The 14,799-nt window shown below is 46.6% G+C and overlaps 1 non-coding gene across 1 annotated transcript; it reads left to right on the top strand.

The window, feature by feature from the left end:
• The first annotated feature begins 12,967 nt into the window (after positions 1-12,967).
• LOC116104154 lies at positions 12,968-13,177 on the top strand. Its single transcript, XR_004123704.1, has one exon. It is a non-coding gene; the product is annotated as a small nucleolar RNA U3 (small nucleolar RNA).
• Positions 13,178-14,799: the final 1,622 nt, after the last annotated feature.

Raw genomic sequence — 14,799 nt, 5'->3', positions numbered from 1 at the left:
CCCACCATTTTTATTATATTTTCAATTATATTCATGTATTTGTTTGTTTTGTGTGTGTGTGCCTGTGTGTACATAATATGTATAGGTATAAGTATGCCTTGGTACATGAGTGGAAGTCAGAGGACAATTTGCTGGAGTCAGTTTTCTCCTTTACCAGGGTCCCAGGGATTTAATTCAGGTTGTAAATCTGGCCTGCCGGTGCCTTTACCCACTGAGATATCACTGGCATGTGGTCCACAGTTTTAGAGACTGAAATCTCAAGATTTGGTAGCTTGTTCAGTTCAGCAGGCACTCTTAATGCAACCACATAGCAGACAAAAGAGCACACAGGGAGGGGAGATCACATTTTGTGACAGGAAGCCAGACAGCAAGGAAGGGCTGGTCTTCTACTCTTCCAACCTCTCTGCCTAGGGAACTAGCTAAGGTTCTAAGGAGTGTCCCACAGTGACTTAATAACTTCTGCTAGGTACTACCCTTAAAGGGCCCATCTATCTATTACTACACATTACCACACAAAAGCCAAAGTTCCCAACACTCTCTGTGGCCCAGGATTGGGAAACAAACCATACATCTAACAAACTGTACATCTAATCTGTAGTACACAACTGCCTCTCTCTGGCCTCATCTACCACTCACTTGCCACTCCCTTTGGATAGCTCTAGTGCCTGCCAGGAACCATATTCTCTTCAGTGAAGGGTGGGGCAGGGGAAAACAGAACAGGTACGTTCAGGTCAGAAGCCTCAATCCCCGAAGATTTTCCCCTTCAGACGTTGTATTTTCCCAGCTTTGGAGTTTCCATTTGTTTGTAATTTCAATGTTTCTCCTCCATAATGCTTGTGTTTGTTTAAGTTCTTGAATATTAATAGTCCATTTTCATTAAGTCAGTAATACTATAATTATCTTAGTTGTTATTTCTTTTCCTTTTTTTTTTTCTCCAAAGACAGGGTTTCTCTGTGTAGCACTGGCTGTCATGGAACTCACTCTGTAGACTAAGCTGGCCTCGAACTCACAGAGATTGAAGAGGTCAGCTCAGGAACTTTGGGAAGGTCATGGAACACTTGTCCCTCTGAAAGGGAGAGGCTTATTAACATTCCTCAAACCATAGGGTGGGAACCGACCTGCAGGTGGGGACACATTCCACAGAATGGACCATTGCCCACCTTCAGACAATTTAAGTCCTTGCCACCTCATTCCCTGAAGGCCAATCAGTTTAAAAAGTCACACTGTTCTGCCAATCATATTGTGCCTAATGGCTGCTGCCCTGAAAAGTATATAGAAGCTCACTGAACGAGTTGTGCTGGATCGCCACCTCTCCTTAGGGTCTAGGATGACCCCAGTGCACTGGAACAATAAATTCCTCCTGCTTTTTGCATCGATTCAGGCTCCACGTGGTTCACGCAGGGGGTCTCCAATAAGCTAAGGCCCGACAGAGTCTTACAAGATCTGCCGGCTGGGATCAAAGCCATTGCCACTTGATCTGATACTACTAATTAACTTGCTTTGGGGTATGAGCACATTCCCTCACCTTTCTAAATATGCAGTAATTCTTATCAAATGCTGACTTGAGAGTCTCAACGTTGCTGAGGGTCTGGACTCTTCTTCCCCCCAACCCCCAGACAGCCTTGTGTTTTCTGACAGAACTTTTTCTGCACAGCACATAAACCTTTTGAGGTCTGCCTTCAAACTTTGTTAAGTCCTAATGGTTATTTACTTCTGCAGTCTCCGTTGAACCAATTTGGTGTTCAGTGATGAAATTAAAGGAGGCTGGATCAGCAAACAAGATGGCTCATCATGCAAACCTGGCCACCTGAGGTCATGAACTGTGAAAGCCCATCCTCTACCATATACACCAATAAAAATAATTTATCTTTTACAATTTTTTAGGTATACTTATTACTTTATGAGTATAAGGGGTTTGCCTCCATGTGTGTATGTGTACCACACACATGCCTGATGCCAGCAGAGGCCAGAAAAAGGTGTCTATAACCTGGAACTAGACTTACAAACAGTTGTAAGCTACCATGTAAACACTAGGAATTGAACCCTGATCCTTAACCACTCAAATCTCCAGCCCAATTTAATTTTTTTTTCTTTTGAGACAGAGTTTCTCTGTGTATAGACTTGACTGTCCTGGAACACTTGCTCTGTCATTCAGACTGGCCTCGAATTCAGAGATTCTCCTGCCTCAGCCTCCCAAGTGTTGGAATTAAAGGCTTTCTGTGCCTTTAACAAAAATTTTGTTTTTTTAAGATTTTAAGATTTACTTTAGGTTTACACTTTCCAAGGTTTCAGTGCATGGTGAGTGACCCCACTTCTTCCAGCCTGAGATGAAGCCTGGCATCCAGGTAGTACAGATGATAGATCAAAGTCGCTCACCTCAGGCTTCCCAGGAAGGAGAGGGAAAGGACTGTCCCAGGATGATAGAGTCCCCTGTTTTCCAAAGTGCCCACTCCCTTTAGCTGGCAAACCCCTAGCTCATCAAATGACAAAGCCACTGCTGAGGGCAGTGCCCTCGGGAATCAATCAATTCCCAGAAGCCCTTCTTGGAACACTGCTACTTTGGGACTCAAGCCTTCAACACGTGAACTTGGGGAGACATTTCAGGTAGACACCATAGCAAATGAGGATCCTGGCAGGATGGAAAAAGAACTTTCTCAAACCCTTATGAGCAGTGATAATTACACTGGCTGCTGCCCACTAGCTCCCTAATCTTGGCTTTGACTGCTTGGCTGTTATTTGCCCATCCCTTAGGAGATCCAGCCTACATAGAGACCCAGTGCACATCCAAAGACCCAAGAGGATCGGTACAGACTCGTGAGCTTCTTGTGCCTGGATCCTTCCTCAGTTTCCCTGACTACTGAACTCTAGTCTGTCTCCTGGGCTAAGTGCAAACATGGTCTCTGATAGATACTTCTCTGCAGAGGCCCAGGCAGTGCCTACAGGAGAACTAGGAGTTCTGTAAGACTCAAGCTGTTTAGCATTTCAAAAGGGGTGAGACTCCTACATTACCTGTGGCCCCCATCAGCAAACCATTACGTGTATTTCTTCCATTTTGAAACTGCAGCAGTAAGGACTTTTGCCTGGTGATCTGTTGTGATTAAAAGTGAAATTCAGCTTATTTCAATTGAAAATGGAAGTATTTTCCAGTTTAGCGTTATGTAGGCAAAACTCCAAGTTGCTTCTTGAAAATATTACCTGATAGCTGGGCAGTGGTGGCACATGCCTTTAATCCCAACACTTGGAAGGCAGAGGCAGGCAGGTTTCTGAGTTTGAGGCCAACCTGGTCTACAGAGTGAGTTCCAAGACAGCCAGGGCTATAGAGAGAAACCCTGTCTCAAAAAAAAAAAAAAAAAAAAAAAAAAAAAAGAAAAAAGAAAAGAAAAGAAAAGAAAAAGTTACCTGATGAAGGAGACAGCCTCAGAAATTATATTGGATTAAGTTTTACATACTTTGATTATGTTTTCAAATTTTAATGCATCAAAGTATTGAAAGCTATACTTATTCATAACTGACTATTACCAATTTACCAATTGCCCAACAAAAAGAATCGGGCTTATGGGGCTGGAGGTAGCTCAGTGGTTAAGAGTACCAGCTGGTCTTCCAGAGGACCTGAGTTTGATTCCCAACACCTACATAGTTGTTCACAACCATCTGGGAGCCCAGTTGCAAGACCCTTTTCTGGCTTCTGTGGGGACCAAGAATATATATAGAATTTTTAAAATAATAAGAAAATTAATTTTTTTCTTACTAAAAAAGAATCAGCCATATTCTCCATTTTTCAACAGTTATCACTCTTTTTGTTATAGGAACCAAGCATGTACTCTATTGTTCATATGTCTCTATAAGTCTGAGATAATTAACCCACAGTGTGCAAATGTTATTTTGATGTCTCCCTAACAGAGTGGGTCAGCTGAGAAAAATCAGAGAAGCTTGTCTACACACAGCGGATCGATAAGTAAACTGTTTCTTGGGCTGAGCAGAATTGACTGTGTCTGCATCTGGATGACCGCTGGTGAGGAGTGCATGGGTTGGCTGAGAAACCACTGAGAGCTGTAGCCTCTGGTGGCTGCCCTCATTTCCCCTGGGCACACAGGGGACAAGCAGAGAATCAATCCTTGGTTACACAGGCCCCTCCCTCCCCCACTCCTATGAGGCAGGTTGGCAGAAGGGACGTTGGGGACCATCTGTCCCAGTTGTCCTTGGGATCCTTCTGGATTCACTCATTTGCAGTAAGTGTGACTCCTTTCATTAAAAAAAAAAAACAAAAACAAAAACAAAAAACTAAACACAAAAAAAACCAAAAACAACAACAAAAAAAAACAAACAATGTTATAAAGCAGGTTCAAATACAAGAGACCAAGTAAAGAAAACTGGGTCAAACAGAATTCTTAAAGCCTAGTTGCAAAAAGGCAGGATAACAACTGTAGTAAGAAATTTTGGACAAAAGCTATTTGCTATGAATAAACTCAATTATTTAAATTCCTTCTCCTTAGCAGCCAGGACAAAACAAAGAGTATAGAAGAAAAAAACAAAAACAAAAACAAATAAACTCTTGCTGTCCAATTCTGTCACCCTTAGTTGGAAACCCTGAGGAAGATTGGGGTGCAGGGGTGTGAAGGGGCCTATAACTGAATTTCTGAATTCAGAACAGTTGAGATCTAGGCACTGAGTATATGCACATGCTTTGGATTGAATAACTCTTCAGCAGGACTCAAGGCAGCATCCTGTCACTAAGTATATTCACATTTCTGTGGTAAAATATGCAAATATCCATTCAGTCTCTACACAATGTCTGACCCAGTCAGGGCTTGCCACCAAATGACTTAGAATGTCTTGGTTTTCAGGAATACTTAGATTTTAGAATTGCGTGTTAGAGGTTACAGGCCTGTAATAGAAGCTGTTAATTAACCTCTGGGGAGGGAGAAATGTTTTCCTAGTTCAGATATCTAATACCATGTGGACTTAAAGATATTGCATAAACAATATAAACAGGCTCACAACAGGGGTTTCACAAAAAGGGCATTGTTTCAACCAATTCTACCGAATGCTACTAAATGGGCATCTGGCCTGTCTACCAGACACAGGGTCAGACAAGAGAGGGCAGGGCACAGCCATTTAGGAGGGATGACCTCTGCCCTTCAGGACACTGACTAAAAGCCAGAGAACAGAGGGTCAGAGTAGACTTTGCAGGGGATGGGGTAGGTAGGATGTGTTGAGCTACGAATATGGGGAATCAGGTTTAACCTAGACACAGTAATCTAGACATACAATCTCATCACGGTGGACAGTGTAGTACCACATCCCAGGCTTTCTAGTCCTGGATGTCCTCAGGGGTCAGTCTCACCATAGACTGGTTAAAAGATGTGACATTCTGAGATGTAAAAATCAAAAGGAACATTCTAGACCATTGCTTCCTGCAGATCTGCTTTCTCAGAAAGGTAATGTCATCAGGAGACTCCCAGTGCACTGTGTTTATTGATGGGATTGGGGATCACAGACAGGAAGCAATGGGGATGTGGCAAGGAAGAGCTAGAACTAATCCCCAATCACAGGCAGGAGACATCTGTGAGAAAAGGGAGGTATGCGTCCTGGTTAGCTTTCCGTTGCTGTGATAAACACCATGGCTAAAACTTGGGAAGACAAGGGATTATTACCTCTTATACTTCCAAATAGCAGCCCAATACTGAGGGAAATAAGGACAAAAACTTAAACAGAAGCCATGGAGGAATGCTGCTTACTGGCTTGCTCTCTGTCTGGATCTTAGGTAGCTTTTTTCTTTTTTTAAAAAAAAAACTTTTTATTAGGTTTTGTGTGTGTGTGTGTGTGTGTGTGTGTGTGTGTGAATTTCACATCATGCACCCCAATCACCCTCCCTTTGTACCTGCCCTCCACCTTTGCAACATCCCCCATAACAGAGAAAACAAAACAAAACCTCCATGTGGAATTTGTACTGTATCACAGTGTATCCTGTAGTATACCCTTTTGTCTACACCTTGCTTGCAAATGTTCATTCCAATGAATGAGTCTTTAGCCTGGTATGAGGCCTCTGGCTTTTGCTACACTATCAATACTGGAACTTCACTAGGTCTCCACTTGGATATCCCATTGTTATCCTGTGTTATGGAGATACTGTAGCTTTGGATCTGTAGAACCAGCCCCTTTGCACACTCCAGCAGTTCATCCATAGGGTAGACATTGGGGTGTGCCAATCAAAGCCCTGGATATGTGCCTAGGATATGTCTGAGCTGGTCAGCCTGCCAGCTCTCCTGCATCCACACCACTGAGGAGAGCTCTCCGGTCCTGGCCCATCCAGTACTACAGATATCAAGGACCAGAGTCAGCTCTCTTGCTCTTGTGCCCTCGGGGCTGGCTTACCTGTAACCCCCTCAACCAGGGCCAGCTCTACCTTGTTGCCCAGGCAAGGTGAAAGACCTGCTCTCCCAAGTGTTGACTACAGCCAGTGAAACACAGGGACAGTTCTCCACTCTCATTATCTTGGGACCAGCTCTCCTACCTGCCTGTGGTGAAGAATGAGGGAGAGGAAGAGGGCATCTCTCCCTTGTCCAACCATGGCACAGTAGACAATAGGCAGGGCCAGTTCCCCACTACCATCACCCACCATGTCCTCAGGGCTGGCTCTTAGCTAGTTATTTTATACAGCCAGGACTACTTGCCCAAGGAATAGTTCTGCCCACTATGGGCTGAGCCCATCTATACAATCAAGATTCTTTCTCACAGATACGAATGACTGTAGGCCATTTTGACCTGGGCACACCCTAAGTTAAGACTTCCTCTTTCCAGGTAATTCTTGGCTGTGTCAAGTTGAGAATAAAAACTAACCAGGGGCGGGCTGTGGAGAAGCATGCCACCACATGGGGAGCATGGGGTGGGGTAATGCCCACTTTGAGAAGATACCATGCCTTGGGTATGTGGGACAAGGGCCTGCATAGGGGCTGGAGAGTGGGATGCTGACCACCTGGGCTCACACTGGAGCTGTCTCTTCAGCCAGGAGAAAGAGTAAGTCTGGCACACATAAAGAGGGTGGGCAGCCCGGTCTGGCTCACCAGATCCTAGACTCCTGCAAGGCTGCCAGGCAGAGGCTGTGGGAGAGGCCACTACTCAGTGTCCCTGCTCTATACACACAGCACTGATCTCTCTCAAGTCCCCAACCCTGTAGATATTGAGCAGGTATCCCCCAGACCAAGAGCACCTCATCCCACAGGCTGAGGACTTAGTCCCATCTCATATATCAGATAGGACACCTTCTTGTCACCTGTACTTTGGACTCATGAGCTATACAAATCAGTGAGTTTCTAAGACTTCTTGCTTGGGTTCAAACATGTACTGAAAAGCTCACAGAGTTCAGGAAAAACAGCAACAACAACAACAAAACCCACTTCACTTGCATTTACTGGTTTCATTTGGAAATTGTATTTGAATTTTATGTTATTTTACTTTATTTTGTGTTATTGAACCCAGAGCCTTACATGAGCCTGGAAACTACTTTACAATTGAGTCAGGTCCTCAGCCCCGAGGAATGCTGAGGCATGCAGATGAAGAGTTGGGTAGGAGAGATGCAAAGGGCAGAGTGTATGGAAGGGACGGTGAGCCTCTGGATCTCTTCCTCAGGCCATCCAGGAGCCTCCGACTGTTCAGCAGAAGAAGTCCTCCAAACTGTTTCTGGAGCCCATTTCAGAGGTCTCCTTGTGTAAGCATGGTGAAACACATTGCTGACCATTAATGAACAGTTCTGCCTTTTCATCTGTCCCCGCCCCCCCCCAGGTGTCCCTGTCAACTTGATGTGAGCTGGAGTTATCACAGAGAAAGGAGCCTCCCTTGAGGAAATGCCTCCATGAGACCCAGCTGTGGGGCATTTTCTCAATTAGTGATCAAGGAGGGAGGGCCCCTTGTGGGTGGTGCCATCCCTGGTGCTGGTAGTCTTGGGTTCTACAAGCTGAGCAAGCCAGGGGAAGCAAGCCAGTAAGGAACATCCCTCCATGGCCTCTGCACCAGCTCCTGCTTCCTGACCTGCTTGAGTTCCAGTCCTGACTTCCTTTGGTGATGAACAGCCATATGGAAGTGTAAGCTGAATAAACCCTTTCCTCCCCAACTTGCTTCTTCGTCATGATGTTTGTACAGGAATAGAAACCCTGACTAAGACACCAGGTCAAGGATGGGGCTAAGAACAACCAACCCTCTAGTATGGGGATCTCCTAACTGTCACCTCCATCCTGAGGCTGCCTGAGAACCTTGGCCACCAGTCCCCTCATTAGCACACAGAAAAGATGCATAGGCTTGAGGCACTATGTGACTAGAAAGGCAAGAAGGCCAACCATGAAGCTCTCAGCCAGCTTCCAGCAACTGTGACAGAACCATCTGAGATACCACACTTAAAAGGGGGAAAACAGCCAGGCAGTGGTGAGGCACGCCTTTAAGCCCAGCACTTGGAAGGCAGAGGCAGGCAGATTTCTGAGTTCGAGGCCAGCCTGGTCTTACAAAGTGAGTTCCAGGACAGCTAGGGCTACACAGAGAAACCCTCTGTCTTGAAGAAAAAAAAAGGGGTGGGGGGAGTTGATCTGGAGCTCGAATTTTTTGAAGTGTCAGTCCATGGTTACTTGGCCTTGTTTAAGCCTTTGAGCCTGTAGCACACAGAACATGAGGCAGGAAGTGTATGGGTGGAATAAAGGGGCTGTCTTCATGGTGCCTGGCAAAGCAAGGACAGGAAGGGGCCTGGGGCCTCAAGGATACATCCCCAGTGACCCAACTTCCTCCTGGTAGGTCCCATTTCTTAAAGGTCCCGCCACCAAGCAGAAGCATCCAGCTGGAAACCAGACCTTGTGGGGAACACTCCCCATCTGAACTATAGCACCTCACCTTGGATCCCTCCCACATGCAGTGCATACTGTCTGGTGTCTGGAAGGGAAAGCAATGTGTCTGGGAGCTGCGCATGGAGTCCCCTTAGGGAAAAGCTACCATTTCTTTGCTTGGTCGTGGTGGAGGGGTGTGTCTTTGTACGGATTTGTCTCTGCCTGTGAGACCCACTCATGCCTGGAGTTCAAGGAAGGAGTCAGTGACTTGGGCAGGAGGTTCTTGCTGTTTTACTCAGATGTGAAACTGCACTTCTGGGTACGTTGAAACCCTGACTTTAGGGGCTTCTCTCCTCCTCCAGCTACGGTGGCCCAAACTGAGGCAGGAAGTCAAAATCAACTGTTCAAAAAGAAGGGACAGGGAAAGTGAGGGAGCTGAGGCTCCAGCTGGGTCTCACTGTCCTCAAAGCCCTGCTCTGTCCCTGTGGTCCAGGCTCTTTCTCACAGGAAAAAATGTGAGAGTCGAGCTCCTGTACTATAAGAAGCCTGTGACAAAGACAATGGGATAAGGTTCTGGGTAAAGCCGGGCCAAGTTGCTGATAGCACAGAGGGACACAATGGGAGGGAGTCATCCTTGGGGTACTTTCTCATTCTGCATGGCCCCTTAACTAGCTGGGCTTCTACCGTGTGGGTCAGAAGGAAGGCAGAATCCAGCCCAGAGGAAGGCAATGGGGCACACCCATCTGGCTGCCACCCACCCTTTGTGGTCACGTGCTTTGCCTGCCAGCCAAAGGTCCACAATGCAGCTTTGTGTGGCAGCTGGCTTCAAACACACGTCAGTGTCTGGGTTAGCCCTGGCTGGCCAGCAGGACCAGTCCTGGAAGCCAGGGATGCCAGGCTAGAGAGGGGGAGTGTACCCTGCCAACTCCTCCAGGGGCTGGGTCAAGCGCTCTCCAGGAAGCCCATGGGTGGCATCCAGGATCCTTCAGGGAACACCCAACCCCCCTAGGGCCTATATATGGAAAACAGTTTGGCAACAGTGCATCAGCTAGCAGGGTCTGCACAACACATAACATAGGTCCGTTTTCCTGGCCACTCAGCCAGGACAGAACCATCTTGGGGGTTTCTCAAGACCTCCCCAGCTCGATGGGAGGGATGAGAAATTAAAAAAAGACAGTTTTGATAAGTTTTCATAGTGATGCATGTTTTTATTTTTTATGAGTGGTTTTTAAATGTTAAAACTCCTTTTATAGATGAATTAATAAAGGCTTGATAGAATATTTGTGAAAGATACTGGAAAAAAATTACAATGGTGATTCTGTTTTTACCCATTTAAAATTTTTAACTCATGGCTAGCTGGGCCCACATGGCTAGCTGGGCCCATACCTTTAATCTCAGCACTACGGAGGCAGAGGCAGAGAGATCTCTAAATTCAAGGCCAGCCAAGTCTATGGTCAGGCTGGAGTCACATAGTGAGACTCCAACTAAAATAAAATCTTTTTTCCATGAAAACTGGCAGTAATATTCCATAGTATGGTTGGGCTGGCTGGGTATATTGAGAGCAGTTGCTGGATAGCCAGGTAAAGGGGTTTCCTTAGCCCCTGGCAGGGAGAAGCCCAACATGCCTGGGCTTCCTGAACACAGCATAGTGCTGGGACCACACACTCTCCCCTCTAGCCTATGGGGGATGGAGATGCTGGTGACCAGCCAAGCCACCCAATGCAAAAGGCACCTGCTCAGGTTTTCCTCAGCAGATGGAGGCACCCCGCATTCTCCCTGGCTCCTTTTGTCCGAGTGTTGTCTTCAAAGGGACCATTGGGTATAAAGGAGGAGAATTCTTTTTTTTTTTTTTAATATTTATTTATTTATTTATGACTACACTGTAGCTGTCTTTAGACACACCAGAAGAGGGCATCAGATCCCATTACAGATGGTTGTGAGCCACCATGTGGTCGCTGGGAATTGAACTCAGGACCTCTGGAAGAGCGGTCAGTGCTCTTAACCACTGAACCATTTCTTCAGCCCAAGGAGCAGAATTCTTGCCTGAATAACTTCAGTAAAGCCACTTGGATCTAAAAAACAACAGCTTTCCCCTGGCCAGTAGGGACTGTATGGTCCCCATCCCCACCCCACCAACCAGCCTCCTAGGGGTAGCTGTTATGTGTACACAGGATAGCCCACCTGCCTGGTTGCTGAGTGGGAAGCTTCATCAGGGGTTCTGCAACTTCACATCACACAGCTTTAATGGCCTGCACTCCTGGGAGATCTTGCCGGGCTAGACAGTGGTCCCAGAGCACCAGGGCCGCCAGGGGTTCTTCCTTGATGGATGTGCTTAAGAAAGGAGCCTAGAGGAGGGGCTGTTTAGCTTCTTCTATATGAGGGCATGGCAGCACATCAAACTCAATTTAGAAATGCCCTCATATATTTGTATTTCCTTTGCCTTGGGTTGTATGGAAATTCTTAGAAATGCAAAAGGTCCTTTCTATTCCAGCCTTCAGGTTTTTAACTACCTCAATTCTGTGGATATATGTCCAGATCAGTGGAGACAGATCCAGCTCTGAGTCACTCCTTGCTTCTGAAAAGCCAGTACTGACATCCATACTGTGGAAGCCCTGGACAGGGCAAACACTCCACTCCCTGTCTCTTGAGTTTGGGAGAATATAGGAACCTTGGTACACACATAGTGGATGTCAGGATCTCTGCGCTAGAACCCCCAAGAACTGCTTGGTCTAGAGGAGGCTCTCAGAAGTCTCCCAGGAGTAAAACAAAGCAAACAATAGTAGTCAATGGTGGCTGGGAGGTTGGGTGGGATGACAGTCTCCCAGAACGAAAAAGGGATTCCCAAGTGTGTGTGCCTGAGCAGGTATCCACTCAGACAAGGGATGACATGCAGCTGCAAATGTACACTGCCTGGCTACTGGGTCACTCACTCTCTGCACAGCTGTGAATTCAAGTCACCCAGACACACTCAGCTGAACCTACAGATGGAGGTTCCCTGGTGTTTATCTCACAGTATGGCCTTAGCTGGTGAAGCTGGAAGGCTGAGAGAAGCAGTGTGGAGCTGGCAGAGCAAGCCTGTTTCCTTAGCTGATGACAAGGATCCAGGAGACAGGAAAGCAACCAACAGGACAAGCTGTGTGTGTCAACAAGGATCAGCCACTGTATGTCTAGGCCATGTGATCTGGGTGCCTACAAGCCCCACATCTCCTCTCAGGGTGTCCCTGCTCAGGGAGGTCTAGAAGCAATGTGTCTATTTCTTGACTTTGTTGCTATTAGGCTTCTATGGCTCTGTGACAGCAGTGACAGGGGGATCCTTCAGCTACTTATTCCTCCCACCACTCTCTAGCCAGTGGCAGAATCCAGCCCAGGGGACAATGACAAGTATACTCAGGAGAGAGAAAAGAAGCCAAGAAGAAGTGAACTGCCTCCTACTCTGGCTATTTGTACAGGGCTGTGAGTACCTAATGAGCAAGGCTCAAACCCACTGCACCAATCTTGGCCAGGGCCACTGAGACCTGGTAAGGTCCCTCCATCCCTGAAGCTACCATGAGAGGTAGTGTTTAAGCTAAAAGAAACATAATCTTAAGACTATGTTCTCAGGGCTGGATCCCAGCAACCACATGGTAGCTCACAACTACCCGTAATGAGATCTGACGCCCTCTTCTGGTGTGTCTGAAGACAGCTACAGTGAATTATGCATGAGCGAGTGGGGCCAGGGCGAGCAGGACCGGCAGAGGTCCTGAGTTCAGTTCTCAGCAGCCACACACATGATGGCTCAAGGTTATCTGTACAGCTATAGTGCAGACATAAAATAAATAAGATAAATTTTTAAAAAAGACTATGTTCTCAGGGATTGTCTTGGTTAGCGTTTTATTGCTGTGAACAGACACCATGACCAAGTTAAGTCTTATAAGGACAACATTAAATTGAGGCTGGCTTACAGGTTCAGAGATTCAGTCCATTGTCATCAAAGCAGCAACATGGCAGCGTCCAGGCAGGCATGGAGCAGGTGGAGCTGAGAGTTTTACATCTTCATCTGAAGGATGCTAGCAGAATACTCCCTTCCAGGCAGCTAGGTCTAGGGTATAAAAGCCCATAGCTACAGTGACACAGCTAATCCAATGAGGCCACACCTAATAGCGCCACTCCCTGGCCCAGGTTTATACAAACCATCACAGAGATCATCATCTCTATAGTTCATTACTGGAGGAGCTTCTCTTTGCAGAGCACCCAAGACCGTGAAGCTGCGAGGAGGGTTCCCTCTTGTAGCTGGTTGTAGGCGCTGCTTCCTGCCCCCGCCCTTTGCCATTAATGATCCATCTTCTCTTTCTTGTAAGAGAGTGAGAGGAGGGGAAGGCAGTCTGAGTTGTCTGTAGGGTTTTTAATACTAGAGCTTTATTTGTGAATTTTGGACAAAATTTTGTTTTGTTTTGTTTTTTCGAGACAGGGTTTCTCTGTGTAGACCTGGCTGTCCTGGAATTCACTCTGTAGACCAGGCTGGCCTTGAACTCAGAAATCCACCTGCCTCTGCCTCCCAAGTGCTGGGATTAAAGGTGTGTGCCACCACTGCCCAGCAAAATTTTGTGATTAGAATTAAGATTTGTTCTTCTCTGAATGAAAAAGGATCTTTTTATTACTTGTTGTTGTTATTATTATTATTACTTTGTATATGAGCATTTTGCCTGCATGTATGTCTATATATCATGAGCATACCAGCTGTCTGTGGGGGGCGGGCAGAAGAGGGCATCAGATCCCTGAAACTGGACCTACAGACAGTTGTAAGCAGCCCAGCCATATGGATTGCTGGGAATTGAACCCGGGTATTCCACAAAAGCAGCAAGTGCTCTTAACTGCTGAGCTTCTCTCCAGTCCCAGAAACATCATCTTTAAACAGGCTCCACTGAATAGCTCGAGATTCTAAATGGCGTGTGTGTAATACTCACAGTATTTCTGCTATTTTCTTGGGAAGGGGTTTCAGTTTGCTCAAGAATAGTGGAGGAGGGTTTTAATTATTTTATAGTGAAAAGAAGACTATACCTGGGCAAGACTTGGGCAGCCTCCACCTTCTCATATCACAGAGGGAAAGATGATGCCCACAGCCCAGCACCCCAAGTCACAGGAAGGTGACAGGAAAAGGGCTGGCTCTGCCTGTGTGTGGAGATGATCTCAGGCTCCTTAGAAGCCTTGTAGCTCCCCTGAGCCCAGCTTCTGCACAGAAGACGCAGCCAATCCAGTAAAGATCTAACGTCACAGGCAATGAATGCCCATGCTAAAGAGCAGGTGCACCAGAGGGTCCCAAACTCAGGCAGCCACTGACTACTAAGTGAGCAGGGAGCTGAAAAGGGCGGGCTCTCTGTGGTGCTGTCTGTCAGAGGTCCTGTTCCCTGAGAATGCCTGAGGATTTTGTATGCATTTCATTCTAGCATGTGAGTTCATGCTACTGACATTTTAGGTTTCTGAACATTCTGCAAGTACTCATGGCTAGCCATACAGTGTGGTCTGCCCTTTTGGGTTACCCGGGACATAGCTTGATAACTGAGCCCCAGAAAAATCAGTACCCCAGCCCCAAGCCTCCAAATATTTAGCTAACTTTAGCTCCCTAATGCTTATGTGAGGGTAAGTGGGTAGACTGCACCAGGGAGCTGATGACCAGGCTGGGTGTCCATGAAGCAGCTGTGGACAAGAAAGCCACTGCCTGATCCAGCCTAGCCTGCCCACCCTTCTTTGCTCTCTTAACCTGTCTCCTCCTCCAAACTGTACCTGACAACCTTCAACAGGAAAAGCATGAGGGCATTTCTATAGGGAAGAATCGAAATACAGGCAGCACCTTCCCAGGGCTGTTGTGTTCCTTGAGGCTTAGATTGCCTTTCTCATTTCCCAAGTCTATGTTGATCTACAAGGCCAATCTCAATGAAGGAGCCTAGATTTCACCCTCAGCCCACTGGGGCAGAGAAGGTACCCACTGTTGTATTTTCTTTTTTTTTTTTTTTTT

This window comes from Mastomys coucha, unplaced genomic scaffold (assembly GCF_008632895.1).
Source record: "Mastomys coucha isolate ucsf_1 unplaced genomic scaffold, UCSF_Mcou_1 pScaffold21, whole genome shotgun sequence".
Taxonomy (NCBI): Eukaryota; Metazoa; Chordata; class Mammalia; order Rodentia; family Muridae; genus Mastomys; species Mastomys coucha.
This window is presented reverse-complemented; position numbering and strand designations above follow the sequence as displayed.